Source organism: Gavialis gangeticus, unplaced genomic scaffold (genome assembly GCF_001723915.1).
Source record: "Gavialis gangeticus isolate Ggan-Ray unplaced genomic scaffold, GavGan_comp1, whole genome shotgun sequence".
NCBI classification, from domain to species: Eukaryota; Metazoa; Chordata; order Crocodylia; family Gavialidae; genus Gavialis; species Gavialis gangeticus.
In genome coordinates, this window is record NW_017729034.1 from 63,304,799 (window position 1) to 63,322,136 (window position 17,338).

The following is a 17,338-nucleotide window of genomic DNA, read 5'->3' on the forward strand; positions in this document are numbered from 1 at the left end:
ACTACTGTGGTAACTGGCTGTGCTGGGTCTTTCACTGTTGGGCACTGGAAAACTTCCTGAGAAGCCCTGGAGCTGTCAAGAGTGATTTCAGGCGTCATACTTGGGGCACTGGAAAACACTCTGTAAAATCTCTTATAAAAGGACAAGATAGTTGGTACCTTAGGCCCTTTATACACATGCTCTAGGAGTGAGGCAGTGCTTTAATTATAGTGGCTCTGAAAGCTGCTTTAATTAAAGCACTGCAGCACTTTGTGTATCAGTGTCCCCACACTTCAAAATGGTAGTGGGGGTGCTTGAACTAAAGCTCATTTGATAAGCTTTAGTTCAAGCGCCCCCACCACCATTTTGAAGTGCGGGGACACTGATACACAAGATGCAGGAGGCTGCTGGAGCGTGGTGATTACCACACTCCAGCAGACTTGGTTAATTGAGTCTGCTCTGACGTGCTGTAATTACCGCACGTTGGAGCAGCCTCCTAGCACTTCTACAGGTGCCCAAGGTTTCTACCCCAGTAACCATCTGACTGAACACATGGAAGAGGAGAGCAAGAACATGTACTATAGATGTGTCCAGATGTAGTCTGACTCATATAAACATTAGTCTTTATAATCGGGGAAGAACTTCCTGGCATTAGCCAGAGGCAGAGAGATCTCTGTAGCTCAGTTTCCCTGTTTGCAAAATGGGAACGATACTTTCGTATGTCACAGACTTGTGATGGCATAATTTATTAATATAAATCACATCAAGATCCTTTAAAATGGCACTTCCAAAATGCATAGTTTATTATTCATGTATTTATCTTCTGCAAATATAGGCATTAGTATAATACAGCAGGCTATTGATCCATCTAAACCAGCATCTTGCATCTGGCAATAGTCATTAACTAGTACTCAGGAGACAGGCAAAAAATAGATTATAAATCACTGTGCTAGCTGTACAATGCTGTGTTATGGAACAGGGTAGAAGAAATCATCTTATACCTTGACACAGTAAGGTTAAATGAAATCTCTTGCAATTCTTGAGTTAGTTAGCATATTGACAAATATTATTCATGTTCCTATGCTGTGGATGGCTAATTACTTCCTTTAAAAAATCCCGACAAGCTATCTGCCACAATCATTTCTTATTTTGACTCAACTTTTTGTTCCTTGTTTTGACCAGCTGAATGCTACTATCCTCTTTTTTCTCCCCCTCACACTTGTGTCACCTTAATTTGACTTCACACCTAGTCTTCTTACCTTTTCTTTTCTGCCCTATTCCCCTGGTTTCTTCCTTTTAGTACCTGCTCCTTTCCTTCAGTTTTCATTTAGCTTTTCCCCTCCTAAATATTATTTGCTGCAGAGTTCCCTGTGGTTCAGTGGTAGAATCCTTGTCTGCCACACAAGAGACCCAGGTTCAATTTCCAAATGCTTATACAAATACAGCCAGGGAGGCACCAAATGTCTGAACCCAATCTGGCCTTTGGATTCTGTTGCAGTGGCCTGAAGAGGGGATGGCAGGTCTGAGCAGCCTCCACTCCTCAGGGGGAAAAACCCCCCAAAACTTGTGTCTAGCCATATGCATTGAAGATCTGTGTGATCTCTCATGTATACACCATGATCCAGAAGGATCAACATTTGCTGCTCTCACACATTATTCACTCTACTTGTGTATTATACCTGTTTTCCTCTCGTGTAGTCAAGTTGTACTGCAAGCTCTTTGAAGCAATGACTTACTGCTGTTCTATGTGCACAGTGCCTAGCACAATGGGGTGCCATTTTTGGTTTCCTACTTCAGGGTCTACAGCAGGGGTGGGCAAAATATGCTCACAGGCCAGATCTGGCTCGCCAACTGATTGTATCCTGATACACAAAGTGCCCCAGACTATGGGTGGGTGCCCACCAATTGACTGTATCCTGCCCATGGCTGCCCCCATGGTCCTCTCCATGGAGCTGAGCCCCATTTGCCCCTGCCCAGGGCAGCCTGTGCTGCACTCCTATGTGCACCCACCCCTGGTCCCAGCCAGCAAGCTCAGCTTCCGGGCAGGGTTGATCCCAGTGAAGCTGCAGCTGCCCAGACAGCAGGCAGCATGAGGAAGAGCAGTAGCTGTAGCGATGTGTGCAGGGTACCTGAGTACCATATGCCTAGCCAGGTAGGTGGGGACGCTGCAGCTGGGCAGCTCCTGCCCCAGCATGCAGTGGTCCAGCTCCAGCTCCCAGGCACCTTCCACACTCTCCACCACCCATGGGTGGCTGCTCATTGCACCAGATGTTTGAAGTGGGTGGAAAACAGCCAGGAGCTAAAGCTGGAGCCCTGTGTGCTAGGGCAGGAGCTGCCCAGCAGCAACTTCCCTGCTGCCGGTCCGGAGCAGTGCAGCAGGAACAGAAGGAGGAGAAGAAGCCACTAGAGGCAGGGGGAGCCAAGCAGTAACCAGGTGGCTGGGGCAGCAGCCCTGCCAGAAAGCTGTGCACACTGGCTGGGACCAGGGCAGTGCTGTCTGGTGGGTGTGGTGCAGGTGTGAGTAGAAGTGTGCCCCCCTTCCTTCCCTCCCCCCACATCCCACGAGCTCCTGGTACCTAGCATGTGGGCAGCCCCCTCAACATGTGCACATCTACCTCCCCGCACAACCTCCCCACACACCCACTCCCCACATGTCCCACACACCCCCTTCCACATACACCCCTACCTCCTACCTCCCTGCACACAGTATACAAGACTAAGACTTTATTTTGAGCTATTATGCAATCCCCTCTCTCTATATATTACTCCATGCTTCATGGAGGAGCTCACCATTACCTTTAGCTAGGAACTCAGAAAACATAAATCAGGACAAATATTTTTTGAAATAAAATTACATATGTTATAGTAGATGTTTGATTTTTAGTACATGATTTGCTTTTTATCTATAATTTGTTAAAGTGATACCTTCTAAAAGATTTTGTGTGTACAGCCCTCAACAACTCATCGAAACTGAAGTGGCCTTCCAGCTGAAATAATTGCCCACTTCTGCACTACAGTGATAAGCATTGCAATGTGGTAGTAAACTCCATAGCTTGAGTCTTTTCAGCATCAAGCTGTTCCCTTAGTCTTGTTACCTCAAATATGCTAAATGTATATTAGTTTTTTTTAAGTAGAATGAGGATAAAAACTTAAGGCTTAACTATAGAGCAAATAATTCATGTAAAGTTAGTATTTTTTAAGCAAGTTGACACACCCACACATTTTCCTTTTTGTATAAAGATCATAGTAGCACTGCATTAATTACTGGAAGCAGTACAAAAAACAGTCAGTCATTCTCATTCGTGAATGAGACACCCAATTTTTCAAACCCTGGGTCAGGATTCTGAGTAAAGCTTGAAAAATCCTGCTCTAACTAATTTTATAATGTCAGAGAAACTGTTTTTTTCTTTTATTAGCTGAGTTTGACTCTACTTTTACTTTTCTTTTAAAAATAGAGTTGAACAGCACTCTACAGGTTTCTTTAAATTAATGTAACAACTTATCTGAATATTTTTTCAGATGTGCCTAACACAGTACAGGTGTATTGTGTTGTGCAATATCATTGAATTCAATAGTACTAATCTCATGAGTAATGCCTGCAATAACAGGGTCTTTTGTGTTGGAGGAAGGGTAAAGACAAATTATTCATTTTCTTTCCTACTTCTTTTCTCCCTTAACATGCCTTTGGCATGTTAAGACTGGAAATTTAAAGAAGCTTGCACCTTGATTGATGACTTAATACTCCAGTTTGCACATTTGGATAGCATATATTTAAATTATTTAACTAAATGCTTCATGGAGGAGCTCACCATTACCTTTAGCTGGGACTGAAATTACACAAAAACTGGTATAAGGGATCAGAAACTTGATCAAATCTGTAACACAACAGAAGTTTAGTGCACACAAACCACTTTCAAAATCGCCAGAACCAGTTTAAGATAAACCTAGATGGATGTAGAATTAGACTTAACTGATTTAGGTTAAATTAGTTTATTTAACTTCTGTCCTAGGTCTCCTCCAGATTCAAGTTAACTCACAGTTAACTTTGCACCTCCCCCACAAACTCCCCCTTACAGGGTGGGCGGACTAGCCTGGGCCTAAGCTGTGTGCTGCAGCTGAGCAGGGAGGTGTGCTCTAGCACCCCCTGGCCTATGGCTTGGGCCATTGCAGGCATGTGGCTGCATTTCCAGAGTCAAAAGTGAATTTCTGTTCACTTGCTTCTCAGTTCAATCTACACAGCCTAGACTAACCTGTGAAGATTGAATCAATTCAGCTTCGCACTTTTTGACCGTCTGTACTTAGCCTAGAAATGATAGCAGTGAAAAGAACCCTGACTTCTTGTAAGCTGTGAAGTCAGCATTCATGCTAAGAGGCTCACATCTTAGAACACCTCATTTCCTCTTACTTCCTCAGGACTTCCACCTGCAGGGATCATCTGGGCATATCTCAGCTAAGTATTTCTCAATTGCTGGGGCTGTGGGCATGGGGAGCTACTCAGTTTCTCCTGTTCTTTGTCTGTGCCATGAAGGAGTTGAGTCTCCTGATGACTGAAATGCTTCAGTTTACCTAGTCATTGAGCTGATTATGAAAGACATGAGGAAAAGTTTCAAATTTGTAAGCCTGATTTTACATAGGACTGTTAAACATTTAGTTAGGATGCATCAATATAGTTAGGATGTATACATCCAGCCAACGTAGCTTGAATTTTGAATATCAAATATACTCAAGGAAATGACAACAGATCAAGAATTACAGGCAAGTTGCAATTTATGTGTATTTAAGTTATACGAATTCAGCTTTACGCGCTCGGCTGCTGGGGCTGGCCGCCGGGTGCTGGCCGGGAAACGGCGCGTAGTGAGGCACTGCGTGGCGCCACGTGGTATTGCCTGCACATGCCTGCATGTGCCGGCATGGCTGAGGGGCTGGGGGGGCTCACGCTCAGACGGCTGCCTTGTCTGAGCCCAGCGGCGGTGGCTGCTCGCTGCTGAGCCTGGCAATTTCAGCTATATGCTATTTCAACTATATGCAGTGACCTGGGAACATAACCCCTGCATAAGCTGCGATTGTACTGTATTTGTCCATATTCTTCAGCGCAAATTTTGAATAAATTAAAGAAACTAGGAATCTGACTGTGCAATCTGTAAACAGATGAAGCAGCCTAATCAGTATAAATAATCTTGCACTGTTAGCAGAAATGTCAGAAAAAGATTTGCTTCACTCCAAAATATAAATGTCAAGCTCTGTTAGAAATAGCCATGGATATACACCCTTACTCCTAGCTTCACAGCTGATTGCTTCCCAAGATATCTGTGACCAGATTTCTGTTCTTAGAAAACATCTACCTCTTCAACTCAACTTGGGCTTCCTAATTTTTTCTCTCAATAGTGGGTAAACTACCAGCATGAATGTACTGAGGAAAAATTAATAAAATTAATTCACTGATTTTAGTAATAATGTCAGAATTGTTTTTTTCATTATTTGTTAAAATCCAAAATGTATTTGCACAGCATTACTGCTACAGAAATAAACTACTACTTTTTTTGTACAGAGAACAGAAGAAAAATGTTTCACACATCCATTATTTGTTCTTTAAGAGCTCTTTGAACAGCAGTGATTTTTGAAGAGAGATAACTGATCAAATTTAGCAGCCCAATATTTGTGAACTGTGGGGGTGGAATATGTGGTGAGTTTTTATTTTATATCATAGCTGCGTATATATTTTTTTTGCTCAAGATCCCTAAGCTATTGTCTGTAAGAACTTAAAAAATTTACAAGTAAAAGGTCATTTGATCCAACATATTTGCTTAAAAAAAAACTTATTGTAGTGATTGTTGTCAGTCTCAGTTACTATGAGGTCATTGTTCAAGTTTCAAACTGTATTCAGTTCTTAGACAAGGATATTGTGGCTTTTGATTTCAGCTCTACAACTATTACAATGGTGCATGAGTGCTCATCATAGAAACAGCATCTGAATGTTTACAACTCACTGGGTGCATCTACACATGCATTTACTCCAGTCTAGATTTACTGTGCAGTAAACTACTGCACAGTAAGGGGTTTGGGGTATGTGTCTACACATGTGAGGATTAGGGAGAAGATTTGCTCCCAGTTCCCTGCAGCCCTGTAATGCGCCACTGTGGCCACTGAGAGGAGCTCCAATCTGTTGGTGGGGCAGCTAGCAGCTAGCTTGCTACTAGCTGCCCCACTGGTGGATTGGGATAGGGGGCTGAGACCTGCCCCTTCCCTGCAGCTCTTTCTAAGCCTCTATCACCCAACTGGGGCACAAGGCTGGGACCTGTCCCTGACCACAAGAGGTCCTGGCCAGTCCCAGGATGTGCAGGGAAGTCTGCATGTGCAGACTGGAGCTGGCTGGGGACTGCCCAAAACAGGACAGTCCCCAGCCACCTTGAGGCTACGCATGCTTTCCCATTAAGCGACTTGTGTAGACATGCAAACTGTTACTCCAACAGAATTCTAAAAGAATAGAATTGCTCTTTAATCTTACTTTTATAGGGTTTTTCCCCCCCTGCTGTGCCTGATATCCTGGAATTGTGCCAAAGTTGAGCTCTGAGCTAGAAAAAAAACATGATGTCAGATTACATCAAACTAAAGTCAGCCTTTGCCCTCCATCCTTTGCCTCCCCCCACAACACATAATCTTACAGTGTTGGATAAAAATCTATGACATCTTAATTCAGTTCCTGTTTTCCCCAAACAGAAGAGATCAGAGCTCTGACAAGCACATGCCACTTAGTGAGGAATAACTGTGCCTCATATAGAACTGAATAGCAGGATCAATCCACTCTCCAAGAGGGGTAAGCACTAGTTCTGTGGGTGAAATCTGATCTAAAAGGATTACTATAGGAGTATAGTCCAAAAGAGTTTCCACATACTGTTCTTGTAAATAATGTGCATATTGTAAAAACTAGAATGTACAAAGCTCCTCTCCTGCAAAATGCTGTGGGGGTAGGTAAGGTTGTGTATGTACCAGGAGCTGGGCTTTTTAGCAGGGTTTAAAGATATCACCTGTACTGTGGACATGACTGTGCTGGCAAGACTGAGCATAAACACTCTCCAGAGTGAAACAAGCCATACCAGTACAGTGCAGTTTTGCTAATGTAACTAAATATCTACTAAGAGTATTTTGCTAGCATAAGCATCATGGTCAGAGATTGTCCTTTAGATCCCTGACCCACATAACAGAAGCCTGTAATGTAGACCTGGCCTAAGTGTAAAGACCATGGATAGACTTTTTTGGGGTTGGTATCACCTCCAGCTCTGCTCAGAAAGCTGGAGGGGGGGAGTAGTCCCATCCCATACAGAAAGGGAGTGTTTTATTCTATATGAGATACAATTTGTCAGCATTCCTAAGCAAATTTTTCAGGGCTATTCCACATCTTTTGACTTCCTACTGAACCTCCAGGAAGGATAGTGATCCTAGCAAGAATGAAAAGGCACTTTCTGGATTGTTCATTCTGCTTCCTCCAGATACCTACTTTGAGATGGGATTTTTCTCATGGAGGGCTTCACCACATATGCCCCACTGCCAATCTATTTACAGATGAGGCATTCTAGTTCGTTTGATTGGGATGTGTTGACTGTGACTTTAGAAATAGCAGTACAACTTAGCAGACAGCAGTACCAAAAAAACGTATGTACCAAGACAGGAAAGGAGGGTAATGATGGGCAGTATCTGTAATGGGTCAATCATGTATGGATCTGCTCAGCTTTTATCCAGTCTTTACCTAGGATCTGTATGAGTGTGATCACTCACCACTGCCCCTGGGAAATGGCCCATTCCCCAATGCAATGCATTCTGGCTCTGAATAAATCCAAGGAAACTAAAAGGCATCTATGTCCCCTTTGCCTGTAAGGTGCTGAGCATTTGGGAAGTGAACGCGGTTAGTATCTCTCAGAAGTGGGCCCAAGATTTATTTTTTTAATCAATTAAAAAGCAAAGAGGCAGCCTCATCAAACAGCAGAAGACCACTGAGGTATAGGAGATCCAAGACAGAAAGCAATTAATTGGCGCACACAGCTCTGGGAGCTCACCCCCCTTCACCCAGAGCAGCAGCTCAGTTGGCTTCCTGTGGAATAAATGGTGTGCCTGTCTCTATTTCCCCTGGGTGGCAGCTTCTGCCTCCCTTTTCATTAGTACAGCTGGATAGGCATGATGCAGCAATACACTGGGATTTTGCCTGAGGAGAGAGCCAAGCTCCCAGCCCCACCCTCACTAGAAGGAAACCTTCCCCAGCAGGAGCCATAGCAGGTGCTGTCAGTGCGGGAGCCAGTGGTTAGACTGGGAGGAAGGGAGCAACCCTGCCTGTCCTCCTCCCTCCGTTCCCTGCTTGCTATGCAGTTGCTATAGCAGCATCCGCAGCAGCATCCTCAGAGTCAACTTTCACCCATCGTTTAAGAGCAAATTAAGGTGGTTTGTTTTTTTTTCCAAGTGTGTGAGTGTGGGGAGGGAGGTAGTTTCATTTAATGCTGCAAGAGAAGCACTTACTCTGCCAAAGTGGATTTCCAGAAGCTAGAGCTGCAATTATATCCCCATCTCTTCATTCCCTCTTTCCAAGCGTGAGTGTGAAGCAGCAGCAGCAGCTCCTCTCTGTCTTGGAGCAGTGGGGCTGTGTGCTGGTCCCTGAGAAAATCACACTGAAGACCCAGGAAGAGAGAAAGCAGTAAACTCCAGAGACTACTGCATCCTGCTAAGTCCTCTGTGTGTGTGTCTCTCTCTCTGACACGCACATTTCGCTTGCTTGTCTCAGCTTCTTTCAGGCACTCATACATTTTCTCGGTCTCAGTCTTCAGAAGCAGAAGTCAAACATGCCAATTGCCCATTTACTGGAGCTATGGAAAAGGATAGAGGTGGAACCCATGGAAACAGAGGTAAGCAGCAAAGCAGTTATAATGTAATTTTCACAGAAAGCCCACAACTAGTGCATATGTACCAGTTAATGGACAGTATGTAAAATGCCAACTTATTTTGTGATGTAGGTGCTTTGGGGAGTTTCCCTTTTCATGGAATCCCCTACTCTAGCTAGCTAAACTTTAGGAGGTTTTTCTTTTTTTTCCTTTTCAGTGACTTATTTTGTGCTGTCATGCATGACACTTGTTGATGGTGTTGGAAAATCTATTTTTGCGGGGTTGAGAAGGGAAGAGTATTATTCACTTTAACATTGCATTAATTATTGGTGAAACTGGACAATAAGTTTAATGTCATTAGTCCTTCACTGAAAATAAGTAGGAAAAAAATGAAGGAACGACTAGGAAATTTGTTATGCCTGAGCTCCGTGATTGCTAATTTTTGAAGAGATGGGAAACTTAAAGTCATTCCACACTGAGAATGTTATAGATTAGCTAATAGACAGTGAAATTTACTGTGAGCAAACTCTCAAGGGACTGCTAACAGTTGCTTTACAGAGGTAATCTAATAAAGGCGGATCAAAATTGTGCTCCAGAGACTTGGGGCCATTCTGGGGCAGTCTTCAGACAGGCGGATTAGATTTTTGAAAATAAAAGCTGGTGAAATTGATCTAAAATGTTTAACCTAATTGAAGGCCAGGAAAATTATATAGCTAATTACATGTGAGAAACACTGATTCATTTTTTGTACTCCTGTCTCCTTGCTAAAACATTAATCCTTTTCTTAAAATAAACGCTGGCTTGTTAAACAAACTTGTCTCCCTTGTAGTCTGATATTACTACTTTTCTCCCAATGTGAAACAGTCAATATTTAAAGCATGGGCACTCATACTGATTTTTGGATTCCACCCTCCTCAGCCTCATGTTGAACTCCTTTACATTTGTTTTTATGTTAATACAAGAATAGAGTATGTCCAGGCTCTTTATTCACCCCTAGACATCACTTGCTGAAACCCAGAACAATACAGTAAGTGCCACAGATGTATTTGGTAGCCAGTACATATTATAAAACTATAGTAACAAAAGACTTTCATTAGAACATCCTCACTGCATCAGTCTCTCATAGCATCTTCAATACCTGTAATTTTAAATCTTGTCCTAAACTGCAAACTCTTCAAGGTGGGGATATATGTTTTTGTTCTTATTTGTGCAGTACATGACGTACAGGGTTTTTGGGCACTACCACAAAGCAGAGTTTTTAAAAACAATAGGTTTGGTTTTTTTAGTGTAGAGATAACCATATAGCTTAAACGTATATTTAAAATAATGAGTTTTCTTTTTCTGATTGTAGCATAGTTAAGTATCATTTGTAGACTGGAACTTAATTGGGTTACAGGAAACCCAAAGTCCTGGGTCAGAAATCAAAATGTTGAATACTTAAGGTTTCCAGAGGTGACCTTAAGCTAAATACATGGAAAAAGAAGGCAAACAAAGTATAAATAGTCATAGCTTAATATGGAGACCGTAGATCAGGAACACATTTATCAGGTTTGGGGAGAATGGTCATACACAGACCCTCTGGTGTCATTCACCTAATTTCTTTTGGTAGGTTCTCAGATATTATCCATTTTGCCTGAGCAGCTGGCCAGCTTTCAGGGCCTTGCTGAGTTGTTTCCTTCAGAAGGACAAACTAATCATAAAAGTCAGCTATTTCTTTAGTGGGATCCTGCCTATTTACAAAGAATAAATAATGTCCTGAATACAGAGAAAACAAATAGCTATCTTTATACTCAGAAATCCTAGTCTGCCTTTCCAGCAAGTATTGTGCCCAAATGAAGCTCAGTTTCACAACTTTTTTCCCACAGCTACACTCACAAATCCTTCTCTTGGTTTCTGCTAGTTTTCCATACTAGAAAGACCCAATGCAGCCAATCCACTTACAACCTCCTCTGCAGCTGGTCCCTGGGAACCATTCCCTGCCCTCAACTCATATAGCTAAGTTATATGTAGCCTTCCTATAAAGCTCAGTGCTTTTTACAATAACTTCCTAACATTTTAGTTATCAGTGTGCAAATCCTTTACATACAAATGCATTACATATGTGCACTAATATTTTGCCAGACCTTGTAATTGGTGTTAATGTTGGGACTATATGATTTTGAGCCTATGATGAAGCAAAGGAAAACAGAATATACACATGCCAAGTGCAGTGGGGCTGGACCCGGTGATCTGTAAGGTCCCTTCCAGCCCCTAACAACTATGAAACTATGCTTTTTCTTATTTTTGTTAGGACTATAGACCTGTATTTTTGTGTAATTTCCTGTTTTAAAAAGTACACAAATTTGGTCATGGCCTACAGAACTGTTTGGGTCACTCCTTATACCTGCATTAAATTATTATCTGTTTAAATAAATATTTGATAAGCTGTTATAGAATACAAAATGTGAATATACTACTTATAATCGTAGTTTATAACCAGCTGTAACGTTTTTGTAACATGTATACAAGTCAGTCATCCTGTTAACCAATTACAGATTAAACTTTCACATAAAGTGTAACTTATTTGACTGTAGCCCAGATTAATGGAATTTGGTACCATTTCATATCTTTTCATTTGGGCATTATGAAGCGAGTTAGTCCTCTCACTCTGTCTTCAGTAGGTAGTGTTCCCATCACCAAAGCCATCAAACTGTTCTGAATGCAAAGAACATTTCTCCTTTAAAAGTAATAATTGAATTCAGTTTTTATCTGTGTTAAATGTTAAGGTGTGCACTGATCAGGCTGTTACTAAGCCACTGTAATGGTATATGGGATAAAATGTTTTGGGATAGTCTGCAATTTATTATTTTTTACATCTAATAAACTGCTGGGGAGACAAACAAGTTATTTTTTCTTTTACGTACACAAAGCTTCCCCTCTTCGTGCCAAAAAAATCTTTCTAAAATAGATGCATTTACCAGTAGCTGTGCATGACTCAGTTGTAAATATTAAGTACAGCACTTACAATAAAATCAATTGCTGTATCAGTAGGAGTTCAGTAAGGGCATGTACTGCACTGAGTAAACAAACTAGGATTAAGGGCCAAATCTTACTTGCTTTACCTACTGAGTTTCATGGGAACTACTTGTGTAAGTAAAGCAAATAAAATTACTTCCTAATCCATCAAAGATAAAGAAATGAGGACATTTGTTTGATCTTGAGCCTGATCTTGCAGGCTGCTAAAGCAAAGCTCCCATTAATTTAAATTATTGTAGGAAAAAATGAATGAATGACTTGTCAATATTTTTCTGAATAAGGACTGTAGGATCAAGCCCTAAGTAACTTCTTTTGCTTTAAATGTGGTTTTTTTTCCCAAAGGGAGAGCCATTAGGAGTTCCCATATAGATAGCAGAATGGAGGCTGACCTATTCTGAAAACCTGGCTCTATGTGTTCATGTATTTTCTTCTTTCCAGAATGTGAAAAGTATTGAAGACCTTTCCAGGTCTCTAGTATGCAGGCTACTAATGAATAATCTCATTTCATTTCCCATTCAGTCTTGTCATGTAAATTGCAGGAGCCTGTTTTTGATTATTCGCCTATAATCTTATGTAAAAGAGACCTCGTACTCTTAATCCTTCCTATTATAGTGTCCCTCTTCATATTGCCCTATTTTTCCTCTTCTCAGATATGACCTATATTTAGGTTTTAGTTACTTAAATAATAGCTTGGTAAGCTGCTTTTGTTAGTGTTGATACTTGCTGGTACCAGTTTCTGTATATTTTACTTATAGCTTTACTTTATCTACCATCTTTACTTGATTCCAAGATGAGGTTTCCACCTGCATTTCATACCGGGGGGGGAGGTGCAACCCCTCATCTTGGAATTGAGCATGAGGCAGTTGGGGTGCAGGCAGTGTCTCTGGCCCCAACCTGGGCTTGGTGCCAGAGTTGCACCTTCTGCTTGTCCCCCAACACCTCCTGCCTCTTCCCCCACCCCCATCCACTACTCCCCCCATCTTCTCCCCTCCACAACCTGTGCCCACCTCACCTGCACCTTCCCCACCACTTCCCCTTGTTGCAACACTGAGATAGGGGGAAAGGCAGATTGGGGGCTCAAGACTGTGGGGAGCAGAGCCAGTAGGTGGTGAGGCAGCAGAGGGGGCAAATGGTGAGGAGGACAGGCAGCAGAAGGTAAGCTGCTTGCCCCCCCTCATCTACTCCCCCCCCTGCATACCCCCTCATCTGCCCCTGCAGGCTCTTCCCACCACCTGGCTCCCCCCACACCTGTCCTGCTGCTTCTGCTTTCCCTGATGTAGTGGTAGGGAGAATGAATTTAAGGTGATCCTCCAATAATTAGATTCTAGACATAGAAAGTTGTGACAGATTTATAAATTTTCCATGTATAGAATCTAATTATTGGGGGGGGATCTTAAATTCAAAGTCATCTTAGATTCAGGTAATTATAGTATTAAAGAAAGTAAATAGATAACTGGATTCAAAATTTAAGGTATTATTTTCACTCAGCCCTAATTATTTAAGATGGACATGCCCTGTAACACTGCTGCAAATCTGGAGTACCTCCATTGATTTGAATAGAACAGTTTCATTTACGCAAGAAGGTGGGGCAGAACTGTAACTAGCTTTTTCAGAATCTGTATTCACAAAAAACTTTTTCCTTTCATTCCCAGCCTGCAGTGGAGGAAGCCAACCTGGACGAAGAACCAATCGATGAGGTAATCCTATGCATATTACAATCATTTCCTGAATATTTTCATAGGATTGCTTTTCCATTTTTTACCTTAATGGAAAAAAAATATTCTTCAGTATACACTTCCTCTTCCTGCCCCAGAGCTCAAGGGGAGTGTCTATAAGTGCATTAATGTGCATTAAATTTAGTACCTCCAATGAAAGGTACTAAATAAATGCACATTAGGCTTCCCTAATGCGCAATACCAAAAGTGCATGTTTTCACGGTGACGCTTAATGCACAGTGGCCTATTTTACTGTGCATTAGCGTAATTACACATTTTTTTATGTGACACTTCAATGCACAGTAAAATAGGCTAGTGCACATTAAAATGCATATGTATATGAGCCCAAAGAAAATAGATTTTCATTCAAGTGCAGAATTGAAACTTGGGAATATAGAATATTCTGGCTTGACACTGGGGATCTTTCTGGGAGTGTGGCTGCTTGCTTGTGAAGTAGCTTCCCAAGAAAATTTGTGAGAACAGCATTGGTTCATTCATTAAAAGCTAGACAGGACAAAGAAATTGGGAGTGTAGAATAAGGAACTATATTCTGTTCTGTAGAGAGGATAGGAAAATTCCCCTAACAGTATTCTATCTCTGATTCCTTATACATCAAGAAATGTTGTCCATGCCAGTAGACACTGTATCCTAAACATGTTTATGTGATTCTATAAATGAGGCAGCCTGGCTGTTGTGAAAGACACAGTCTTGTAGATTAAAATGAAGGAAAAAAGGAAGAAATATTTGAAGTATCTGAAAGAAAGAATAGGGGAGAAGCCTCAAAAAAGAAAAGGAAGAGGTGAGAATTGGATTATAAGAAAGATATGAACAGAAAAGCATAGGAACAATAATAGGAAAGAAATGAACTTGACCCAGAAAGAGGAAGGGACAATGCAACATGAAAAAGTAAAACATGATGGTATATACATTATGCTGTGGTATTCTACATTTTTATACAAGAAAGTCTGTAATGATGTTCTACTGTTTTTAAGCATTATGGAGTGCATTTGAACCAGTTGCAGTGAAATTATACTTCCTGATGAATCAGCCTTAAAGGCAACCAAACCTGTGGGTTTTGTTTCTGAATTATTTTTGCAGTTGTGAGATTTAAAATAAAGATAAGCTATTATTTGTACTATTACAGTGCTCTGGAGACTTTTTCATGGATCAAGACCCCTTTGTCTTAGGCATTGTACAAAAAGAACAAAAAGACAGCTCCTGCTCCGAACTCCTTACAAAATAATTATAAGACAAGACCACAGGGAACTTTCTAAATCTTGTTTGTTGCAGGCTGAGGAACCTGCTATAGTCTTTAGGTTAGAATGGTTGGGGGTTCTTAGCAGTGTATTAGATGTCTTCCTAAAGTTTAGATGGGTTTAGTAAGCATTACGGCTGTGCAAAGCTTCAGTAGCAGATTTGATTTGGAGGGGATTCAGCCCAATTCAGCGGCCAAATCTCCAAATCCAAATCTAATTGGGAGGCCCATTAAAAGGTCTGAATCAATTCAGAAGCCTCCGAATCGATTTGGAGAGATTCGGCACTGATTCAGCCATAGACTAAACAGGCAGCTGTCCTCGACCACGCTGGACGCAGCTGCCTCCAGCTGGTAAGTCTGTCATGGTGGGCAGAGTTGGGAGGGAAGAGGTGTTTGGGGGGGAAGATCAGCACCCCCACAGCGAGGGAGGGATTGGGGCTGGGGCTGGGACAAGCTGCCCAGCCAGGGCAGGAGGGCACGGGACTTGGGGAGGGGGGCTTCCACTATTTTGTGCTGTTGCTCCGGAAGCTGATCTTCCAGTGGCTCCTCCAGCACTCTTGCCACCAGTCTGGGAGGCTATGGAAGTGGGCATGTGCCCTCAGATCTATGCAGGGTGAGCTGGGTCAGCTGCAGTCTGGGAAACTAGCCCCAGCTGCCCACTGCTGGGCTCCGCTCCATGGGGTGGGTGGAACCAGGGCTGCATTCTGGGCAGCTAGCCCCAGCCGCAGCCCAGAGCACAGTCCTGGCTCTGCCCACCCCGCAGAGCACAGTGGAGCAGTGGTAAGTGGGGGGTAGAAGCCACCCTAAAATTCCCCATAGGCCTTGCTGCTGGCCTGCCCTGATCCAGGTGTATGTGCCTGACCCCGTGCCCTGCCGCTGCTTGCCCAGCTGGGGCAAAGCTGCAGGTTGTCTGGGAGGCACAGGGAGGCTGGAGCAGCTTCTGCCACTGCACACCGTATGTCTGAGGCAGCGCAGTGGCACTATCCTGTGCCTCCCTGCCCCAGCTGGGCGAGCGGCGGGAGGGCATAGCCCCTGCTCATGTGGAGTGCGGCCCAGCCCAGCCCAGCCCACCCCACGCAGATCCTGGGGCACAAGCCCACTCCCATGCCCTCCCAGACTGGCGGTGACAGCCACCAGAGGAGCCACCAAAAGAGCAGCTCCCAGACCAGCAGTGCACAGTGGCACACAGTGATGGGAGCCCCCCTCCCCGAGTCCCGTGTCCTCCCGCCCCAGCTGGGCAGCTTGCCCCAGCCCCAGCCCCAATCCCTCCCTTGCTATGGGGGCATTGATCTGCACCCCTCATGCCCCTTCCTCCCCCCTCCGCCCACCACAACAGACAAGCTGGAGGCAGCTGTGTCCAGTGTGGTTGAGGACTGCTGCCTGTTTACTCTGTCGCCAAATCTCTGAAATAGTGCCGAATCTTTGGATCCAAATCAGCCGAATCAAATCGGAACAGTGATTTGAATCACCAAATTGAATCACTGTCACTCTGAATCAGCCGAATCTGAAGCAAATACTTGCTGATTTGCACAGGCCTAGTAAACATCTAAGGCAGGGAAGGCCAACCTTTTTAGCCCATGTGCTCTAAAATAAGGCTCACCCTCTCCTTGAGTGCCACTCTGATCCCCTTCCTCATCTGTTCCTCTGCTCTTTTTCCTGCCCAGTCCATTGCTCTGCTCTCTTTCCTGCCTTATCTGTACTATCCTCTCTGCTCTCCATCAGATATGTGACAAGCAAAACAAAGCAACTGTGTGGGATACTTGTGGCATATGTACTGCAGGTTGGTTACTGCATAAGGCATGAAGGGATGCTTCTGGCCACATGGCTGATGAGCCTCCCAAGAGCCTGCAAAGGCTTATGTAGTTGGTTGTTGGCTATGACTCTTAAAGGGCCTACTAGCTGTATAATTCCCATGGGGGAGGTTTGGGGGAGGGGGAAGCAAGGCTGCTAAGCCTTGTCACTGTGGCACCGATAATACATTTTGACTGAAGTTATTTTGTTTTAAATGGCTGTTGTTGAACACAAAAAGTGCAGCCTTTCTCTGATTTTCTTTTTTTTTTGTAACGTGTAATCAGAATTGGTATTTCAACTTTTGGCCATCAGTGCACGATCATTTTCAATAATAATCTTTATGTTTAAAAGGAAATTGCTTGAACAATGAAAAAATGGTCTCAAGGGAGTTTGGCTACCTTCCTGAATTCTGGAAGAAGTTAATGAGGCTCTGTCTTCCAAAATGTCTCAGGAGGTACATCTACATGTGTACTTAACTGCAGAGCTGACTAATTAGCTCCACAGTAAAGTATTGTTGTCTATACATGTGTCCGTATTAGAGCACAGTAAATTAATTAACTCTGCTGTATGATAGTACTATCCAGGACAAGTATTATCCTACAGCAGAGTAGTTATGTGTGCCAAAAGCATGTGTAGACAGTGAGTGGGGTTGGCTGGGGCATGAAGGTGCTACAGTATAGGGGCTGCCTGCTGTCTAGCTCTGCACTATAGCCCCCTCA